The following is a 22,045-nucleotide window of genomic DNA, read 5'->3' on the forward strand; positions in this document are numbered from 1 at the left end:
CCCATAGTGCTCAGAGCCCATTTTTTTCTTAGTCGAATCTGCTGAAAATCTCTTTCAGTCCTTAATATACCTGTTCATCTAATTTTCAATATCATTCTATAGCACCATATCTCGAACGCTTCGATTCTCCTCTTTTCCACTCTTTACATAGTCCATGACGCAGTACCATTTAATGCTGTGCTCCAAACGTATATCCTCCGGAAGTTCTTCCCCAGATTGGCGCCTATGTTTGATACTAGCAGGCTTCTTTTGGCTCTTCCATCATCTTTTGGCTCTTTCATCGTCATCGTCCTTTACACATTATTTTGCTTCCCAGATAGCAGAATGCCTTCACTTGATCTTGTTTTCCGCAATTTTGATGTTTACTTTACCGCTAATATGATTCCTGCTAGTCCACATTACGGTCGTCATTTTACTGTCAATCCATACTCAAGCATAACTCGCAGCTCGATAGCTTGCGAGATATTTACACTGAGGTGAAAAAAGTCATGAGATAAAATTACCAAATATGCAGCAACCAGTCGCAGAATCATGTTTTGTTTATTCATGTTTTGTTTATTCGCTTCTCACTCTTCACTGAATAAATAAAACATGATTTTGCGACTGGTTGCTGCATATTTAGTAATTTTATGGTTTACGGTCGCTGCACGACTTGGGAAACACATGGAGCCCACCATTCATAAGTCATGAGATGCCTCCCAATATCGTATACGACTACTTTTGCGCAGCGTAGTCCAGCAAGTCTACCTGGCGTGAACTCAACATGCCGCTGGAACTATCCTGCAGATATTGCGAGGTGCCTCGGGTAGCAGTGTATTTAACACTAAATTCTAGAATCTACACATGTAAATGATGCTCTAAGCCCCCCCTATTCTAGCTCCGACTTTTGCTGTTGCACATGGATTAAAAAATATACGCGAACTGACTGTAATCAACCCTGCAAGTGGAGTAGAAAAGAGTTTGGCACCTGCAATAATTTAATTTGATAAATAAGTTAAATAAAGGAAGGTTTCATTAACGTAGTGAGAAATGATGGGTTGCTCTACCGATTAACAGAATGAAAGTTCTGTCCAAAATAACAATATGATTTATTAAGACTAAACACAAAATAATAAACAAAAACACATGAAACATTTATAATACATCAAATTGGCTCAAATTGGATACTCAAACAAACGCTGTGAAGGTGAAGTTGTCCCTAAACTAGATTGTGAGGTTTATGACGAAGTGGTATGTGGAGCCAATTCCTTGCCACTCAAATCTTAAGAGAGACACACAGCTAACCCAACATTAATTGTTGCTACTCAAGACAGAACAAAGTTAGAAAAAGACGAACAGGCGCACTCTGCTGAGCTCTGATTATCACCTAGGAAAATCCCTATCTGCCGGTGCTGCGGACATACATTACCAAACTGTCTTCCTAACTGCCAGAACACGATCTGGCGTACCGGAGGCGATGGCTGGTTGCTTCGACGTCCTCGACCGAAAGGCGAGAGCCGACTCTACACAAGAGCACCCGTACAGGCCGAACACACAACATTCCCGCCCCCACGACAGTGGCCGTGGTTAAACGTTCCAATCAGCAACTCGAAAACCGGCGGAAAATTCCACTCTATTGCCGGAGCACTACCATTCCACCAATGGAGATTCTTGGCGCCAATTTCTGCGCTGATTTTGCTACGTCACGGAGCTATGCCCTGAGCAAGCCAATCACAGTTACTATTTTTCAGAAAGCGCGGGAATTTTCCCGCCACAACTGCCTGGGTACACAAGTCATTCCCACGCCTCGCTGGTAGCCCGCCAGAAAGTGTTTTCGCAAAGTTTCTGCGAAGTAACGGAACCTCTAGCCCAGCCGCTACTTCAGGCCCCTCCGGGCGTGTCTTTTGACAATGTCGGCGTCTGGAAAGCATTCACTCGACTCCCTCACACTCGTCGGCTTAACCCTCTCGAGATCCACAGAGCCCGCCTGTCACCGGACCACCTGGGTGACGAGAGACGCTGCGTGGGAAGTCCGCGTGTGAAGGAATAGCAACTTTTCACCACATGCAATTAGAGACGAAAAACGTAAGATAGAAATATGAGAGTGGGCTCATGCCACCTCTCAATATATTGAGCCATGCTGCCTCTATAGCAGTCCATAACTGTGAAAGTGTTGTCGGTCCAGGATTTTGTGCACGGAGAGACCTCTAGATTATGTCCCATAAATGTTCGGTGGGATTCATGTAGGACGATCCGGATGGTCAGTCATTCGCTCGAGTTGTCTAGGATGTTCTTCAAACCAATCGCGAACAATTTTGGCGTATTGTCATCCATAAAAATTCCAATGTTGTGTGGAAGATGAAGTCCACGAATGGCTGAAAATGGTCTCAAAGTAGTCGAATATAACCGTTTCCAGTCAATGATCGGTTCAGTTGGACTAGAGGACCTAGTCATTCCATGTAAACATAGCCCAAACAATTTTGGAGCCACCGGCAGCTTGCCCAGTGCCTTACTGACAACTTGGGTTCAAAATGGCTCTGAGCACTATGGGACTTCTGAGGTCATCAGTCCCCTAGAACTTAGAACTACTTAAACCTAATTGACCTAAGGACATCACACACATTCATGCCCGAGGCAGGATTCGAACCTGCGACCGTAGCGGTCGCGCGCTTGCAGACTGAAAACAACTTGGGTCTGGGCCACAGCCATACCTTACCGTTAGCTCTTCCCAACTGAAATCGGCAATCATCTGACCACAACACGATATTCCAGTCTCGTCTAGGGTGCAACCGATATGGCCGCAAGCCCAGGAGATGCGCTGCAAGCGAGGTCGTGCAAAGGCACTCGCTTCGGTCATCTGCTGCTACAGCCCATTAACGCAAAATTTCGCCGCATCGTCCTAACGGATAAGTTCGTCGCACGCCCCACATTGTTTTCTGCGGTAATTACACGTAGTTTCACTTGTCTGCTAGCACTGACAACTCTACGTAAACGCCGCTGCTCTCTGTCGTTAAGTGAAGCCATCGGCCACTGCGTGTCCGTGGGGAGAGATAATACCTGAAATTCGGTGTTCTCGGCACACTCTTGACACTATGGATCTAGGAACACTGAATTCCCTATTTCCGAAATGGAATGTCCCACGCGTCTAGCTCCAAATACCATTCCGAGTTCAAAGTCTGTTAACTTACGCGGTACTATCGCCATCTGTATATGTGCATATCGCTGTCCCATGACTTTTGTCACCTCAGTGTAGTTGATCCACAAATACAACGAAACCCTGTGGCGGATTTACGACCGTAGGGTGCTACACCGACCAGCTGGAGAGTGGTTTTTAGGTGGTTTCCCACGTCGTCTAGGCTAATGCTGGGCTGGTCCCCAAATTTTTCCTCGAGGAATATTGAACACAAATACTTAAAATACCGTAACCCACACAACACAGTTCACAAGATCCGCAGAGAGATTACAAAGGTTGAAAAACAGAGGGTAAGAGAGAAATGGTGATATATACGTGTGTATGATAAACCCCTTCCGCCACGCGGGGTAGCCGCATTTTCTCAGGCGCCTTGCACGGTCGGCGCGGCTCCCCCCGTCGGAGGTTCGGATCCTCCCTCGGGCCTGGGTGTGTGTGTTGTCATTAGCGTAAGTCAGTTTAACTGATATTAAGTAGTGTGTAAGCTTAGGGATCGATGACCTTAGCAGTTTGGTCCCGTAAGCCCTTACCACAAATTTCCAAAACCCCTTCCCTCGAAAATTTCTCTCCTTCATGCCTCCTCTGTGTGCCTCCTCTGTGTTAGAGCACAAGCGAGGTGCCTATATTCTTCCACACCCCTGAATGGAATGCATAAAGTTCTAATAAATGTTCACCAACTTGCAGTCTTCTATAGTTGTTGTCCCCTGCGGAGAAAACAGCATGTAGCTCGTGAATCCGTTATCAAGTGGTTCAAATGGCTCTGAACACTATGGGACTTAACTTCTGAGGTCATCAGTCCCCTAGAACTTAGAACTACTTAATCCTAACTAGCCTAAGGACATCACACGCATCCATGCCCGAGGCAGGATTCGAACCTGCGACCGTAGCAATCCCGCGGTTCCGGACTGAGCGCCTAGAACCGCTAGACCACCGCGGCCGGCAATCCGTTAATTTGCAGCTATAATAAACTCTTCGCGAGAAACTAAAATTTTAGAAATTATTAAATTTTCAATTTTTTTTACGGGATACCATTCGCTTTCTATTAGCAGAAAACGAGAAACTGCACAGTTACATTCCACTTTAGAGTCACAAATAGTTTCCATTCTTCAAAGAAATAATGAAAAGCGTATTTCCGTAATTACTGTCAGACTGTTCTCAACTACACTTCCAAATAACCAGAAATTATTAATAAAGTCTTAACTGACGCCGACCGCGGCAGACATGTCTGTCCTCCGATACCGCTGAACCAGCTTTGATCTTAGAGCCGAATCACTTCGCCCGCCATCCAAGTTAGGCGCGATCCGAGGATCACCGAAGTGCTTCGTCTGCCTTTTCGTTTAGCAGTTGTTTATTATTTTCCTGGTTATTAATGTTTGTGATATGTTTAGTTTGTCTGATATTAATAACGAACGCAGCAGCCAATCGCGAAGAAGGACCACAATTTAGGCGATCTTTCTCACGATACCCATACCGAAGAAACCATCTGTCACCGGCACCTCAGACCACATTACCTCATCTTGGCACAGTTGTCTTCTCAATTGGCCAAAGAAATGCTTCTTGTACCTGAATATGATGGTTACAAAGCGAGAAATATTACAAGATGCGGCGCACTGTTTCCCATCCTTAGGATACCTTGACGCATGTCGCGTCAGGAGCGCATCTGACAACAAAGCTGAATAAAATAAAACAAAAAATTGGCAAATCATGAATAAACGGACGTCGTACTAGACAGAATAACCGCCGGCGAAAAGAAGGAGATTCTCAGCCCATAGCGTGTGCTCATTAGACTTCTTTCCACTTAACAGATCCCCCACTTTCACTGAGAACAGCAAAACCATAAACGAAATTTATCATTTTCCTCCTTTCACCTTGAGTTTTAATACGTCTCCTGAACCTTTCTGTTATATCCGTCATTGCTTCTTCAATGCACATGTTTCATACTAGGGGCGAAATATTACGTCCCTGTCTTATACCCTTCCTAATCCGAGTATTTCGTTCTTGATCTTCCTTTCTTATTTTTCCCCAACTTCTTTCTTGCTCATACCTTATATTACCCGTCTTTCCCTGTAGTTTACACGTTTCTGAAGTACTGTTCTTTTTACAGAAGGAAAAGATATATTTCTCCTCACTGACCATTGCGCATGAATTTCATTTGTCCAACTCACACCGCATACGAGCTGCGATTCACGAAAGATAATTAAGATTTTGTGTCTCACAACTCTATTTTTTATGTATTATACTGTTATGCTCAAAAGTAGGCGAAGGACCTGAATTGCGTTCTGCCCAATCTGTATGCAACCCACATAAGGTAACTTTCTGCAACTCCTCTAAACCGTTTTCGTTACAGTCGTTTGTCTATACAAAACGGGTTCTATAAGAGACCATTAGAAAACGCTGCCTTGGGCGACTAATATCCGGATGCAAATTAACAGCACGATAATGTAAATACAACTAAACACGATATTGCAAATGACACTGTCTTCAACGCTTGTGCACTTAATTTATTACAACAAATGTCATTTCGAAATGCAAGTTTCAACTAAAAAGTACATTATGAACATTTTTGTAGTAGACCGTCAGCCATGACTTCTCTACACTACCCATATTTACTAACAACGAAATAAATATGGTTCCATTCACAGACAACAAGGTTTGTGTATGTTTAAACTTGAAATGAAGTGAAGAGAAATTTAGTGTTGGAAGGGGTTTCGCCGCACGATTTGAGGCGCCATGTCAGGGACTGCGCGGCCCCTCCCGCCGGAGGTTCGAGTCCTCCCTCGAGCATGGGTGTGTGTGTGTTGTTCTTAGCAAAAGTTAGTTTAAGTAGTGTGTAAGTCTAGGGACCGATGACCTGTTTGGTCCCTTAGGAATTCACACACATTTAAACATTTTTGGACGGAGTTTCGAACCCAGCACCAAATCGATGTTAACTAAGGACAATCAGATTATACGTCGAAAGGTTTCACCAGTAGCGAGATGACGAACTGAAGTGACGAGACGAAGGCGTTTTCCGTTTCCCTTGGTAGAGTCCGAAACCAACACCCATCCCAGTCGTTTTCAGCCACAAATAGACGTTAAATGCCGGTTTAGTTCACAAGTAGCAAGATGTGCACATGTCGGACCTGGAGATAACGCGACGAAAAGTTTTGTGCTGAATGGCTGTCGAACCTGCACATACCATCGTAGCTCACTACACACGAAGACATGTTAACTATCAGAATGTTTCTCACCAGTATCTAGGAGCGACATGTTTGATACTGAAATGATTTGATGACTGGAAGTAGAAACGGGCATCAGTAGTCACTGCTGACAATGCACGGAGAGGTGCTGCAAATCACCTGCAATTCGATGTGCACATGCTACAGCTTGAAATGACACGATACAAATTTTTGTGCCTGACCGCTATTCTAACCCAGACACCCGCCTTTCGTGGAAACCTTGAGGACTTTGGAAACTAGTAGGAACAACGAATTATGGAACTGTATCGTCCCCAAGGGGTTTACAACTCGTGAAAGAGGAGACCTGAGTTCGAATTCCAGCCCAGCACCAATATTTTCAACATCTCAAGTTCAAATACAATAATAAACACACTGATCCGCCAAAAGAGTATTACCACTGCCCACAGCGAGGTTGTATACTGCCTCGTGGTGTTGATGGCACGTGACACGGTAAGAGAAGTACAGATTGTTGTGGGCCACTGCCTGGGAACGGGCAACTCTCAAACGGCGTGCTACTATCGTGAGCGTCAATAGAAAGTGGTTCAAGAATGCTGAAACCACGACTAGGCGACAAGAAGTTAGACGTCCGTACCTCATCACAGAACGTAAGGATCGAAGGCTTACCCGCTCTCTAAAACAGGATAGGCAGCGGTATGTGACAGATCTGGCAACAGAGTACATACAGTACTGGCGCAGACACAGTCGATTTGCTTCCCCTTCGTCCTCAATTCTAGCTTCTGCTTCGTCGCTAATGACTTCATCGTCAACGGGATGTTTAACCCTAATCATCTTCCCTTTCCTTCTGTCAGTAACCCGGTGGACCATAGCGGTAAACTGTCCTTCATCAAAGCCCATTAGTCTTATCGAATGTGCCCGGCCGGGCTGACCGAGCGGTTCTAGGCCCTACAGTCGGGAACCGCGTGACCGCTACGGTCGCAGGTTCGAATCCTGCCTCGGGCATGGATGTGTGTAATGTGCTTAGGTTAGTTCGGTTTAAGTAGTTCTAAGTTCTAGGGGACTGATGACCTCAGAAGTTAAGTCCCATAGTGCTCATAGCCATTTGAACCATTTTTATCGAATGTGACAAACCACATCATTGAAAAGAAAAAACCATTTTCTAACGTGATTTCTTAGAGACACTTACCCCAGACACAGTACAAATATTTCAAACTGCCTCCGCTGTCTGCAACTCTCTATTAAATCCAAAGATAACGAAATGCCACAAACGTTAGACTTTTTTCTGTTTTACGCTCCATTAGCTAACGCTTAAACATCGTTCCGCATAACCTTCAACTATGCCACGTGCAAAAAAGTCACTGCGAGAACAATTCTAGAATCTCAAATAAAAAATGACGCTTGATAAATATAGCAACCTGCGTAACAATACACCAAATAAAAGCCCCTGTGTCTTGCGTATCAATCTACTTTGTTCAGAGTTTTGCCTGCGTTGGTAGATTACGCACATCAATATTTTTCACGGCACACGCTGCAAGTGCTATTGTCACGATATTATTGTTAACGCAATTATATGAGACAAATACGATTTACAATGTAAAAAAATGAATGCGCTCCATATTTCGGCTTTGTGTTTACACTGGGGAAAGTTCGTTAATAGAGCACACAAAAAATATTACAGCAGCTCGAATGGAAGGAAATAGTATCTGTAGAATTTCCGTATTCTACCGCGTTCCCAGTTCGTGTAGATGGCTCTCATGTTATTTTGTTTCAGAAATTAAAAAAACAAATCGAAAGTACGCACTGGGTTGAAGAGGCATTCGGCTAATGATCATGCGGTAGAGCAAGGAAATGAATGTTTCGAACAGATTGCAATCCAGCGTTGAGCAACCTTCGTTACAACAAAATCAGGAACCAGCTATAATTGTAGTACCACGTTATTGGATGCCGGCATGACAGTGTGTTCGGTCAGAGGGTTAACTGTCTTCTGTAACAAAGAAAACTGAGTGAACGGATCAAGGAGAAACTTGAACGGTTGCCATGGGACGTCTGCGCAGAACAAACGCAACGAACAATAACGAACAAAAATGAGATCAGGCAACCATTTTTAACATGTACGAACTGAATAACGTATAGCCGCATCGTGGTCCCAAATCCACACTAAACATGATGTCCCATCTCTGCCAACTGTAGGAGCATCCGTGTAGGTGGGACCGTGAGAAAGGCGGAACTCGTAGCAAGTTATATCTCCGTCATTACTTAGCTTTCTTAAACCGCGAATGTCATTTTATTAATGAACTAATCGTTATGTAAGGTTTCATTGTTTAGTTGTTTCTGCTAGATTCCACAGTTCTTAAGTCTCCACGAAAGGCGGGTGTCAGGTTTCGAATCCTGGTCAGACAAAAAAAAAAATTGCATCACGTCATTTCGAGGTGTAGCATGTACGCACCAACCCACAGGTGAAAAATAGTTATGATTAGTAATGTCTCTCCTACGTTGTCAACACTTACGATCGCTGCCGGTTTCGACTCCCAGTCAGACACAGAATATCATTTCAGACTCAAACACGCCACTCCAGGTTAATTGTGTTTAAAAGCTCGATATTTAACACCTCTTCGTTTGTAGTCAACTACAGAGATATGGGCGGTTCGGCAACCAGATAGAGCAGAACTTTTCGTAACGTTATATCCAGTTTAGGGATGTGTACATTACGCTACTGGTGAAATTAACCACTATTTAAAGTCTGTTCATGATCAGAAAGGACTGGCATAGATGCGTGTTTTGTATACCGCTTAGGAAAAACTTTTTCGTCTCATCATTTCAGTTTGAATCACCTCGCTACTGGCGACAATTTTCAGTGTCCAACATTTGGGTGTGCTTAGTTAACGACTGATTCGGTGCTGGGTTCGAATCACAATCCAACACAAAGTTTTACTGCACTTCATTTCAAGTTTAAAGATGCGTACACTTTGTTATCCGAGGGTGGAATAATATTTAAGATCTTTCGTGGTTAGTTGGCCGGGGTAGAAATCTCAAGTCCCGGTACAGTACAAAAATTTTAGTCATGTGCTTTCAAGTTCAAACTTGTCTTTTCAAACGTTATTTATTGTATGAGGGTAAGTCAATTATTATCCGCAATTTGCTTATATTGTTGTTTATTTTGGTAGTACTGTCGTTCTACGTTGATGACGCATACTTTGTTTATTTGTTGTTATATCTTCGTAATTTTCAAGCTGCTAGGTTAGTTTCGTTATCGCTGCCATGCTGTTAATCATGGCTGCTCCGCTGTCTATTTGCACCAAAGAAGAGCAACTTTCAGTGATCCGTTTTTTGTGGTCGGAAGGCGTATCAGATGCCGAAATCCATCGAAGACTTTCGGTACAGTACTGGAACAGTGTTTTGCCACAACGGAGTGTCTACGAATGGATGGAAAAATTCCAAAATGGCCGCACAAGTGTTACGCACAATGAAGGAGCTGGACGACCGTTTACCGCCACAAATGAAGAAACCATTGAGCGTTCAAGTGAAATGATTCTCTTAGACAGACGATTAACTATTGACGAAGTGGCACATCGTCTGAAAATTAGTCACGGTTCTGCCTAGAAATCATCCACAACAGACTTGGGTTTCATAAAGTTTGTGAAAGATGGGTCCCAAAACAACTCACACAGCTGCATAAACAAACGCGCTTGGACATCTGCAAAAATATTTGGATCGCTATGGTAACGAAGGGGACAACTTCTTAGACAGGATCATTACTCGTGACGAAAAATGGACCAATCATTACGAGCCGGAGAGTAAATGGCAGAGTATCGAGTGGAAACATCCAAATTCGCCGTGCAAGAAAAAGTTCAAGACCGAACCGTACGCAGGAGAACTGATGCTTACGGTTTTTTGGGACACACAAGGTCCAGTACTGGAACATTATGGGGAAAGGGACAACACAATAAACAGTGTACATTACACCGAGATGCTTACTGCCAGGCTAAAGCCTGCAATTCGAAGCAAACGCCGAGGATTGCTGTCAGAAGGTGGTGTGTTGTTGCACGACAATGCCCTTCCGCATACTTCTGCCCACACCGCTGGAACGCTCCAGAAACGCAAATTTGAATTTCTGGATCATCCTCCATCTTGCCCCTTCTGACTATCACTTGTTTGGTCCAATCAAACAAGCATTAAGGGGCCATCGATTTGCCTCGGACGAAGTAGTGAAAGAAGCGGTGAATTCCTGGCTCGCAGCTCAACCGAGAACCTTCTTTTATGGGGGCATCAGGAAGCTTGTACAACGATGGACCAAGTGCGTTGAAACGCAAGGGGACTATGTCGAAAAATGATGTTCTTGTAAGTTTCCTATTTAATTAAAATAAAATTTTATAACTACTTTGCGGATAATAAATTTAAGTGTACAAGCGTTAATAGCTGTGGCATCTGTAATAATGCGTTTCCTAATATCTGTATTACTATGTTATTAATTTGCTTCTGGACCGATAGCCATACAGAGTGGTGTTCTCTAATGATCTTACGTAGTATACGTTTTGTGTAGTCAAATGATTGTACAGAAAAGAGTTTAGAGTACTTGTGAGAAAACTACATTATGTGGGTTGCATACAAGTCAGGAAGAATGGAATTCAGGTCCTTCGGATACTTTTGAGCGTGATGGTACATTGCCACGCAGATGCAACAACAGTTGGGCATATGCTTCTACGAGAAACACTAATCGCCTGCTGAGGGCTCATTTCGTGAAGTAATATCTTTACCAGTAAAGACGTGCTGAAAGTGTTGTGGTCGCATTCGTCCTCGGCTTGTCGCGCTAGGATAAGCGTTCCTAATGATATTCAGTCGCTATTCATAACACAGTCATTGACAGCGTCATACATGTGTCGTAACGCTCCTCAAGGCGGTCACATTCTGTAATGGCCCCATTTGACTTGCGCCATCAGATATCTAGACATGGAATTATTTGTTTGCAGCTGAGTTGTCGTGTTGCTTGGGGTGTGTGTTACGTGTTATACTCTTTAGCTACGTTTCTTCGCTTTCGATGCATAGCATTATACTGGGTGATTCAAAAAGAATACCACAACTTTAGGAATTTAAAACTCTGCAACGACAAAAGGCAGAGCTAAGCACTATCTGTCGGCGAATTAAGGGAGCTATAAAGTTTCATTTAGTTGTACATTTGTTCGCTTGAGGCGCTGTTGACTAGGTGTCAGCGTCAGTTGATGCTAAGATGGCGACCGCTCAACAGAAAGCTTTTTGTGTTATTGAGTACGGCAGAAGTGAATCGACGACAGTTGTTCAGCGTGCATTTCGAACGAAGTATGGTGTTAAACCTCCTGATAGGTGGTGTATTAAACGTTGGTATAAACAGTTTCCAGAGAATGGGTGACAGAGCACTTCATCACTGGCCTCCAAGAAGTCCTGATCTTACCCCCTGCGATTTTTTCTTATGGGGGTATGTTAAGGATATGGTGTTTCGGCCACCTCTCCCAGCCACCATTGATGATTTGAAACGAGAAATAACAGCAGCTATCCAAACTGTTACGCCTGATATGCTACAGAGAGTGTGGAACGAGTTGGAGTATCAGGTTGATATTGCTCGAGTGTCTGGAGGGGGCCATATTGAACATCACTGAACTTGTTTTTGAGTGAAAAAAAACCTTTTTAAATACTCTTTGTAATGATGTATAACAGAAGGTTATATTATGTTTCATTAAATACACATTTTTAAAGTTGTGGTATTCTTTTTGAATCACCCTGTATAATTTTGATGTCATTCTCTTGAGCACAAGTAATTGTATGTCAATCACTGAATGCGCACGAAAGTAACTTACCCTCTGGCCTCCATCATCATACTTCGCACTGAACTGCGTGTGAATCCTCAAGCAAGGATATTCACAGTTCCTTTCTCAAGAGCAGATCCAAAGAGGCTACAATTTCATGTGACAGTAGCATCATAGTGCGCCACTACCCATTACGAAACGAATCATAGAACAACTTAAAAATTCAACATAATCTTTTCGAGGCTTTTCTAAGGGCCTGGTGAAAGCGCGCCCCTCCGTTCAAGCTGTGGTAGAAGCTCTCCAATACGTTCACGCAGTCAGGGAGGAGCTAGCGTGAAACAGATAATAAAACATTGAAGAACAGCGGTGGAGTACTGTGAAAAGAAATGAATCTCACTTTTTATCCCTCGTGTCTAACGGACCTCTCCACTCGTCTGTCCCTGTTCCGCTGTTAGTCTGCCCCCTCCCCTTTTCACCCGTACATTCTGCACAACCGCCATCTGTTCTACCAGATTTCGTTAATCTGTGGTTAATGATTCATCAGCAGCATTATGCATAGCGTGCGGTGAATTTTGGAAAGGGTTTAGTGCGAGTTACATTATCTACCCTCCGCCGGTTGCGCGATAATTACGCTCTGGTATTTTTGCAAACGTCGGAGACGTTATAGCATTTAATTTATAGCAAAAAAAGTGTAAGTGAAACGTAATTTGTTCCTCAGATACCATGCTTTTGTTTTGTTGTTCCAGGACAGCTCTATTTTTTTAGTTCACCACGTTTGAGTAACAAATTCCAAATGCTGTGCATTCATTGTAATATATACAAAACACTGCAACTAGCAAAAAGTTTTGTTAAAAATTCCAAACTTTCATAATTGTCTCCATTCAGTGACATATGTTTCATTTCGATTCAAAACGGAGGGAGGAAGGTTTATCTGTTTAGCAAGAGTAATAGAAGGCAGATTTCAGACTACCTAACAGATCAAAACGAAAATTTCTGTTCCGGCACTGACAATGTTGAGTGTTTACGGAAAAAGTTCAAGGCAATCGTAAAATGCGTTTTAGACAGGTACGTGCCGAGTAAAACTGTGAGGGACGGGAAAAATCCACCGTGGTACAACAACAAAGTTAGGAAACTACTGCGAAAGCAAAGAGAGCTTCACTCCAAGTTTAAACGCAGCCAAAACGTCTCAGACAAACAGAAGCTAAACGATGTCAAAGTTAGCGTAAGGAGGGCTATGCGTGAAGCGTTCAGTGAATTCGAAAATAAAATTCTATGTACCGATTTGACAGAATATCCTAGGAAGTTCTGGTCTTACGTTAAATCAGTAAGTGGCTCGAAACAGCATATCCAGACACTTCGGGATGATGATGGCATTGAAACAGAGGATGACACGCGTAAAGCTGAAATACTAAACACCTTTTTCCAAAGCTGTTTCACAGAGGAAGACCGCACTGCAGTTCCTTCTCTAAATCCTCGCACAAACGAAAAAATGGCTGACATCGAAATAAGTGTCCAAGGAATAGAAAAGCAACTGGAATCACTCAACAGAGTAAAGTCCACTGGACCTGACGGGATACCACTTCGATTCTACACAGAGTACGCGAAAGAACTTGCCCCCCTTCTAACAGCCGTGTACCGCAAGTCTCTAGAGGAACGCAAGGTTCCAAATGATTGGAAAAGAGCACAGGTAGTCCCAGTCTTCAAGAAGGGTCGTCGAGCAGATGCGAAAAACTATAGACCTATATCTCTGACGTCGATCTGTTGTAGAATTTTAGAGCACGTTTTTTGCTCAAGTATCATGTCGTTTTTGGAAACCCAGAATCTACTATGTAGGAATCAACATGGATTCCGGAAACACCGATCGTGTGAGACCCAACTCGCTTCATTTGTTCATGAGATCCAGAAAATATTAGATACAGGCTCCCAGGTAGATGCTATTTTTCTTGACTTCCGGAAGGCGTTCGATACAGTTCCGCACTGTCGCCTGATAAACAAGCTAAGAGCCTACGGAATATCAGACCAGCTGTGTGGCTGCATTGAAGAGTTTTTAGCAAACAGAACATAGCATGTTGTTATCAATGGAGAGACGTCTACAGACGTTAAAGTAACCTCTGGCGTGCCACAGGGGAGTGTTATGGGACCATTGCTTTTCACAATATATATAAATGACCTAGTAGATAGTGTCGGAAGTCCCATGCGGCTTTTCGCGGATGATGCTGTAGTATACAGAGAAGTTGCAGCATTAGAAAATTGTAGCGAAATGCAGGAAGATCTGCAGCGGATAGGCACTTGGTGCAGGGAGTGGCAACTGACCCTTAACATAGACAAATGTAATGTATTGCGAATACATAGAAAGAAGGATCCTTTATTGTATGATTATATGATAGCGGAACAAACACTGGTTGCAGTTACTTCTGTAAAATATCTGGGAGTATGCGTGCGGAACGATTTGAAGTGGAATGATCATATAAAACTAATTGTTGGTAAGGCGGGTTCCAGGTTGAGATTCATTGGGAGAGTCCTTAGAAAATGTAGTCCATCAACAAAGGAAATGGCTTACAAAACACTCGTTCGACCTATACTTGAGTATTGCTCATCAGTGTGGGATCCGTACCAGATCGGGTTGACGGAGGAGATAGAGAAGATCCAAAGAAGAGCGGCGCGTTTCGTCACAGGGTTATTTGGTAACCGTGATAGCGTTACGGAGATGTTTAACAAACTCAAGTGGCAGACTCTGCAAGAGAGGCGCTCTGCATCGCGGTGTAGCTTGCTCGCCAGGTTTCGAGAGGGTGCGTTTCTGGACGAGGTATCGAATATATTGCTTCCCCCTACTTATACCTCCCGAGGAGATCACGAATGTAAAATTAGAGAGATTAGAGCGCGCACGGAGGCTTTCAGACAGTCGTCCTTCCGCGAACCATACGCGACTGGAACAGGAAAGGGAGGTAATGACAGTGGCACGTAAAGTGCCCTCCACCACACACCGTTGGGTGGCTTGCGGAGTATAAATGTAGATGTAGATGTAGAGCGAATGTGACACATCGAGACATCCACAGATCACTACCACAGTACAATTCGCATTAGTTACCTACTATTGGCACAGTCCAAGCTGACACTCGGCTGTTGGGAGCGACCGTAAGGGATTTTACCATCAACCACCTCGCCGAGCGTCAGATTAGACCGTACGAATAGAGCTTTGCCGTTTTCCATTTGAAGACTTTACTGCTGCACAATATCATCTCTCAATATTCACCTGGTGCGTTTGCTACTTGACACTCTCTCTAACACTTCCATGTTAATTCTGTTGCTAATATGCAGCGAAAAGGAACTGCAATCTGTTGTGAACACACACACACACACACACACACACATACATACAATTGACACGTTTTTGATACTTCATTCCAGTAATAGTATTGGAAAATAACATATTTGAGTACTCAACAAGCTCTCAAAGATACATAATTTGAATTTTGGAAACACTGTGATCAAGCAAAACATCTTTTGCGTACAGCTATAAAACAAATTAATGCAGTTGTTCAAAGAAAGCGAATTTCCTCGTACTAGCGTCAGATCTCTAATGACGCCTGAGGCATCTCCGAGGACGACTCAAATGGACATTTCACAATGATATTCTTTTACACTTCGCACAGTAGTCAATAGGAAGAATTCCTCTTCCATCCCAGAAAACATTACCTATTCATAATATTTCCCTTTTCTTTTGTACAGACCATTTCCATCCAACCACTGCCTTTGTTGGTTCAATTTTGGTGAAATTGCTGCTCTCGTCTCAGAAATCTATGGACAGTGGACTTGATAACAAGCGGGGTCCATATTCAGAAAGACTGCAATTTAACAAGGAAACAACCGATTTCTTCCTCATATTCATATGACCCCAGTTCATTGTCTCCTTTTGATGAACTTGCCTTTCACATCTCCATTCCTGCCATTCTGCGTATTAGCGGTAACAATATCGAAGACAGTCGTGTCTTATAGTTGAACTAATTAGTGTGGTTCGTACCATCTCCGTCAATGATGTCAAAATCATGTCTAGATTTCATTTGAACTTACATCACCGACGACGTTCTAGTCCCTCAACCAACCTATTCCAACACTATTAGTATAACATTCCGTTCCTACCTTATTCCTGTTTTCCAGGAACCAATTGAAACTACGAATGTTGGAAATTATATCGGTGAAACTATGGTGAATTAAAGATATCCTAACAACGCTTCACATTTCTAAAGTTGAACCCCTCCCTTTCAAAATGTAGCTCAGATACTCTCATAAGCTAAATATTATTCCACTGACGTCACTGAACATGATGCGCTAAATCTAACCCAAAGGGCAAGAAGTAGCGCAGTCGTTGAGCAGGGACAAAGGATGATAGACTTTCCTTGTAAGCCAAGAATTTTTCCTTGATGCACTGCGATGTCAAAGGGTGAACGAGGTCTCTTTAATTCGCTTTCACAGTAGAGAAGTCTACCACTTAATTTACATAGCTTCTTAGAAGTAATTTTCTTTACCTTCTTCTTTCACTCAGTTTCCTTTTTTATGTAGATCATGCTTTTACTTAGAAGTCCCTCGCTCTGCTTTTTATGCGCCCCACGCCACTCATGGCAATCACGTACACGCATTCAGCAACATACTTCGAGGAAGTCTAAGAATAGTGCTAGTTCAATGGAAATCTCTCTCTGTCTGCAGAAGCTCGTCATTTATTACGAAATAAGATTCACCGTGTGTAACGACGAGGAGGTACTGTGTGCTGTCCAGTCCACTGAGGGCATCCGTTTCCCTATTTCACCCGTACCGAGCCCAACTGAGTTCGCGGATTTGCACATTTTTCTGTAGATCGTATTCCACAACATAGGCTATACTGTACTGCCCACAATTAAGACAACTGAAAAACTTTGTTAGATAACAAGAAGAACGGCCGTTTGCCCAGTACTTTCAAAGGATCTGATTCCAGGCTTCCAACAGCGACGAAAATGCATGTGTGTTAGTGACTAAACTCTCATAAATCTGCTTATTTAGGCACGATACGAGTGGTAATCCATAAAATCGACAACTTGGTCTAGCTCATTTGCACATAGAGCTGTCTCTCATATTTTCTACACATGCATAATGTACAAAAACCCACATTTACACAGTAATAAGGAAAAATCTGATCAACAGCGCAATTCCCTAAGTGTAAAGTAGTTTGAGTTCAAATGGCTCTGAGCACTATGGGACTCAACTGCTGAGGTCATTAGTCCCCTAGAACTTAGAACTAGTTAAACCCAACTAACCTAAGGACATCACAAACATCCATGCCCGAGGCAGGATTCGAACCTGCGACCGTAGCGGTCTTGCGGTTCCGGGCTGCAGCGGCTTTAACCGCACGGCCACTTCGGCCGGCAGTAGTTTGAGTTCACTTAACTATCTGCATTTCCTTAGATATCAAAAATAGACTAACTTACTCTTTTCTAAAACCTATGTTCCATAAACCTAATTCTAGTAATATTTTGATTTCGAGTTATTGTCTACTACTAAAACCTAGGTCCTTCTAAATAAGAGTTGATGGAATATAAGCTATAAAAAATAGTTCCTCAGTTATTTCTTTTCTGTGGCATTACTGTAGTAACAGTGAATACTTTCCTACTCCTTATTACACTCAGATGCAAAGCTAAAAAAAATCCGTAACGGTTTCATAAAATTTTAGTATCGTTGTCCTTTTATATGAGCTGAATAAATCGGTATGACAGAGTGTTTATTTTTTCGTTTATAACACAACTCCATTCACAGCGCAGTAATAATTATCTTCGCAGCTGGACACTCACCGAATGTAGTCGTTTCAATTTCAGATGGTAGTTACCGGCTACACACACAGTGGAGAAGCGTGTGGGCTGCAAGTCGTTGTCTAGACGCCAAGAAATGTGACCTCCGGTACACTGTACGTGGACGAGTCATACGGCCTCGGTGAAAGCTCTGCTACTACACTGCGCTAATGTATGTACGCAGTTACTGTGTGTTAACGTTGGGATATTTGCTTGCAACGCACGAAGTGTCTGCTTTGAGTTTAAGACTGCCGCTATTTGTTTAGACGCGTCTACTTTGCCTGTTTGTTGCAACAGTACTTTCTACATCTACATCTGCATTTATACTCTGCAAGCCACCCAACGGTGTGTGGCGGAGGGCACTTTACGTGCCACTGTCATTACCTCCCTTTCCTGTTCCAGTCGCGTATGGTTCGCGGGAAGAACGACTGCCGGAAAGTCTTAGTGCGCTCGAATCTCTCTAATTTTACATTCGTGATCTCCTCGGGAGGTATAAGTAGGGGGAAGCAATATATTCGATACCTCATCCAGAAACGCACCCTCTCGAAACCTCGACAGCAAGCTACACCGCCATGCAGAGCGCCTCTCTTGCAGAGTCTGCCACTTGAGTTTGTTAAACATCTCCGTAACGCTATCACGGTTACCAAATAACCCTGAGACGAACGCGCCGCTCTTCTTTGGATCTTCTCTATCTCCTCCGTCAACCCGATCTGGTACGGATCCCACACTGATGAGCAATACTCAAGTATAGGTCGAACGAGTGTTTTGTAAGCCACCTCCTTTGTTGATGGACTACATTTTCTAAGGACTCTCCCAATGAATCTCAACCTGGAACCCGCCTTACCAACAATTAATTTTATATGATCATTCCACTTCAAATCGTTCCGCACGCATACTCTCAGATATTTTACAGAAGTAACTGCTACCAGTGTTTGTTCCGCTATCATATAATCATACAATAAAGGATCCTTCTTTCTATGTATTCGCAATACATTACATTTGTCTATGTTAAGGGTCAGTTGCCACTCCCTGCACCTAGTGCGTATCCGCTGCAGATCTTCCTGCATTTCGCTGCAATTTTCTAATGCTGCAACTTCTCTGTATACTACAGCGTCATCCGCGAAAAGCTGCATGGAACTTCCGACACTATCTACTCGGTCATTCATATATATATTGTATCTACTCGGTCATTTATATATATTGTGAAAAGCAATGGTCTGATAACACTCCCCTGTGGCACGCCAGAGGTTACTTTAACGTCTTTAGACGTCTCTCCATTGAGAAAAATATGCTGTGTTCAGTTTGCTAAAAACTCTTCAATCCAGCCACACAGCTGGTCTGATATTCCGTAGGCTCTTACTTTGTTTATCAGGCGACAGTACGGAACTGTATCGAACGCCTTCCGGAAGTCAAGGAAAATGGCATCTACCTGTGAGCCTGTATCTAATATTTTCTGGATCTCATGAACAAATAAAGCGAGTTGGGTCTCACATGATCGCTGTTTCCGGAATCCATGTTGATTCCTACAGAATAGATTCTGGGTTTCCAGAAATGACATGATACACGAGCAAAAAACATGTTCTAAAATTCAACAACAAATCGATTTCAGAGATATAGGCCTATAGTTTTGCGCATCTGCTCGACGACCCTTCTTGGAAACTGGAACTACCTGTGCTCTTTTCCAATTATTTTGAACCTTCCTTTCCTCTAGAGACTTTGGCGTTCAGATTCTCAGCAAATGTGTGGCAACTTGAAATACTTCGTGAAAACAATTTCAAGAAATAAATACTGCACTACTGTTATCAGATTCTGAAACAGTAAACATCTGGTACTGCTTTAATCGCATAGAAGTGAGACGGACAACGAATGTCGACAATATTGCAACTACTGCCTGCGGAGAAAAACTATTGTAAGCTGACAATGACTTGAGGAACAGTTTTTCGTCAGAGCGAGGAAGAATTACAGCGTATCCTGAATGGAATGATCTACTATGCACAGAATATGGATTGAGGGTAAACCGATGAAATACGAAAGTAATGTGGAGTAGCAGAAATGAGCTTAGTCTGAAGTTTAAATCAAAATTGAGGACCACGGACGAAGTAATGGAATTCTGCTACCTTGAAGCAAAATACCACATACTGGATACGCCAGGAGGACACACAATGCAAATCAGTACAGACAAAGAGGGCATTCCTGACGAAACGAAGTCTGCTAGTATCAAAGATTGGCCTTAAATTGAGGAAGAAATTTCATGTAAGTTTGGAGGACAGCATTGTAAAGTGTAAATCATAAACAGTGGAAAACTGAAACAGAAGAGAATCGAAGCGTTTGAGACGTGGTGCTACAGTAGAATGCTGATAATTAGCTGGGCTGATAAAAAATAATGAGGTTCAACTCAAAATCGGCGGTGAAAGATGTGGAAACCTCTGACAAGAAGAAGGGACAGGATGACAGGACATATTCTAAGACATCACGAAATAACTTTCAAGTCACTAGAGGAGGCTCTAGAGGGCAAAACCTCTAGGGGAAGACAGAGATTGGAATGTATCCAACAAATAATTGAGGAGAAGTCGTGGCTATCAAACCAGTCAGAGGACTGATCAACAAGAAAACAAAAGCAGCATAAGTAAGAAGTAATTACAGATAGATTTTCGGAAACACAAACGGAATTGTTGAAGTGTTACGTCATTCCCAACTATGATATTCATATGTTGTACTCAGAGCTACAACAGTGCAAAACTGAGAACTCCTTTTTTCCGATCTCGCTACTACGAGACGAAATCAACGTTTTTTTTCTTAAACAGTTACGTTTCTGTATTCGCGTTCAGAAGCAAATCAAAATTTGTCTCACTTCGGATGTAACATTCAATTAAAAACATCTAAAAACTGAATAATCTGATGTTTACGGTTCATATTGTAGTTTTAAACATATATTGTGCGTGACGTGAAAAGGAGGAAAAGAAAGCGAAAGATAACATACCCAAGTGCTCTTCATTTGAGATCAGTTTTTTGATCATGCAATACTGCTTGAAGCATTTTTTTTGTCTTCTGTAGAAGATGTGTTGTTATGTCAGAACCTTGGTAAACATCAAAGAGAACGCATTCGGAGTTTTAAGTGCGTTGTTTCATGAAAAAAGTTTAGTATAGCATACATTTATTGGTTCACACATTAGTCAGGCTATAACACGGTCCAACATTCAACCGCAAATGCTAGGCGGACTTTATTCTCATCTCCGTTGTTTGCCACCTAAAGTGCTATGTTATCTTTATGACTTTTCAATTACTTGTTCATAATTTTTATTTCCTCTCTTCTGTCGTTTATTTTTTTATGCGTTCTTGTAATCGTGTAATCTTCAAAATGTTGTTTATTTATTTCTCCTTACCTTCAATATGTTTTTATTTATGTCAGTTTGCTGTAGACTTTCTTTCAAGTTCGTAGTCCAGGTACTTTTCTTTTAATTTTGTGCAATTTTATTTTTCAGGCTTCTTGGACGTATTCTTTGGTTGTGTTTATAAAAAAATAACCATTTTAATCAATATCATCTCTATTTTTACCTATATTTATGTACTTCGTTGTTACCTCTCGATTTAAATATTTCTGTTGTTGCTCTATTTTGTTCTGATTATTTATTTTTTTCCGATTTTTCACTTTTTTCAAAACCAGTGTTTCCATCCACATGACTGGCTTCTATTTATGAATTTTTGCATTTTTAGAGTCATATTTTGCTGAAAACTTCTTTTTGAGAGTGAAATGCTAAGAGCATTTTCGTAATGATCTTCTGATACATTAGGTAGAGGATTTCTCCTTAAATTTATCTATTTTTTACATATCTAATGGTGAATTTTTTGATGCTGTCAGATTATTTGTTGTAACTTCAGCTTTTTCCAAGGTAAATTACGTCCTGCTGATTCTGCAGCTCGTGTAAGTATTTCAGTTGTTTTTTGAGCTACGTCTATGTTTTCTGCTGATAAAGTTAAAAACAATCTGCAGATGCTAAACAGCCCATCTGAGGTTCTTCCACTGTCAATTAATTTCAGTTTCCATTTTGATAGAATCCACCAGTGTCTTTGTTCATCCATTGGTCGCTTTTTCAAGTACTCAAATAA

The sequence above is a fragment of the Schistocerca americana genome, chromosome 6, assembly GCF_021461395.2.
Source record: "Schistocerca americana isolate TAMUIC-IGC-003095 chromosome 6, iqSchAmer2.1, whole genome shotgun sequence".
Classification (NCBI taxonomy): domain Eukaryota; kingdom Metazoa; phylum Arthropoda; class Insecta; order Orthoptera; family Acrididae; genus Schistocerca; species Schistocerca americana.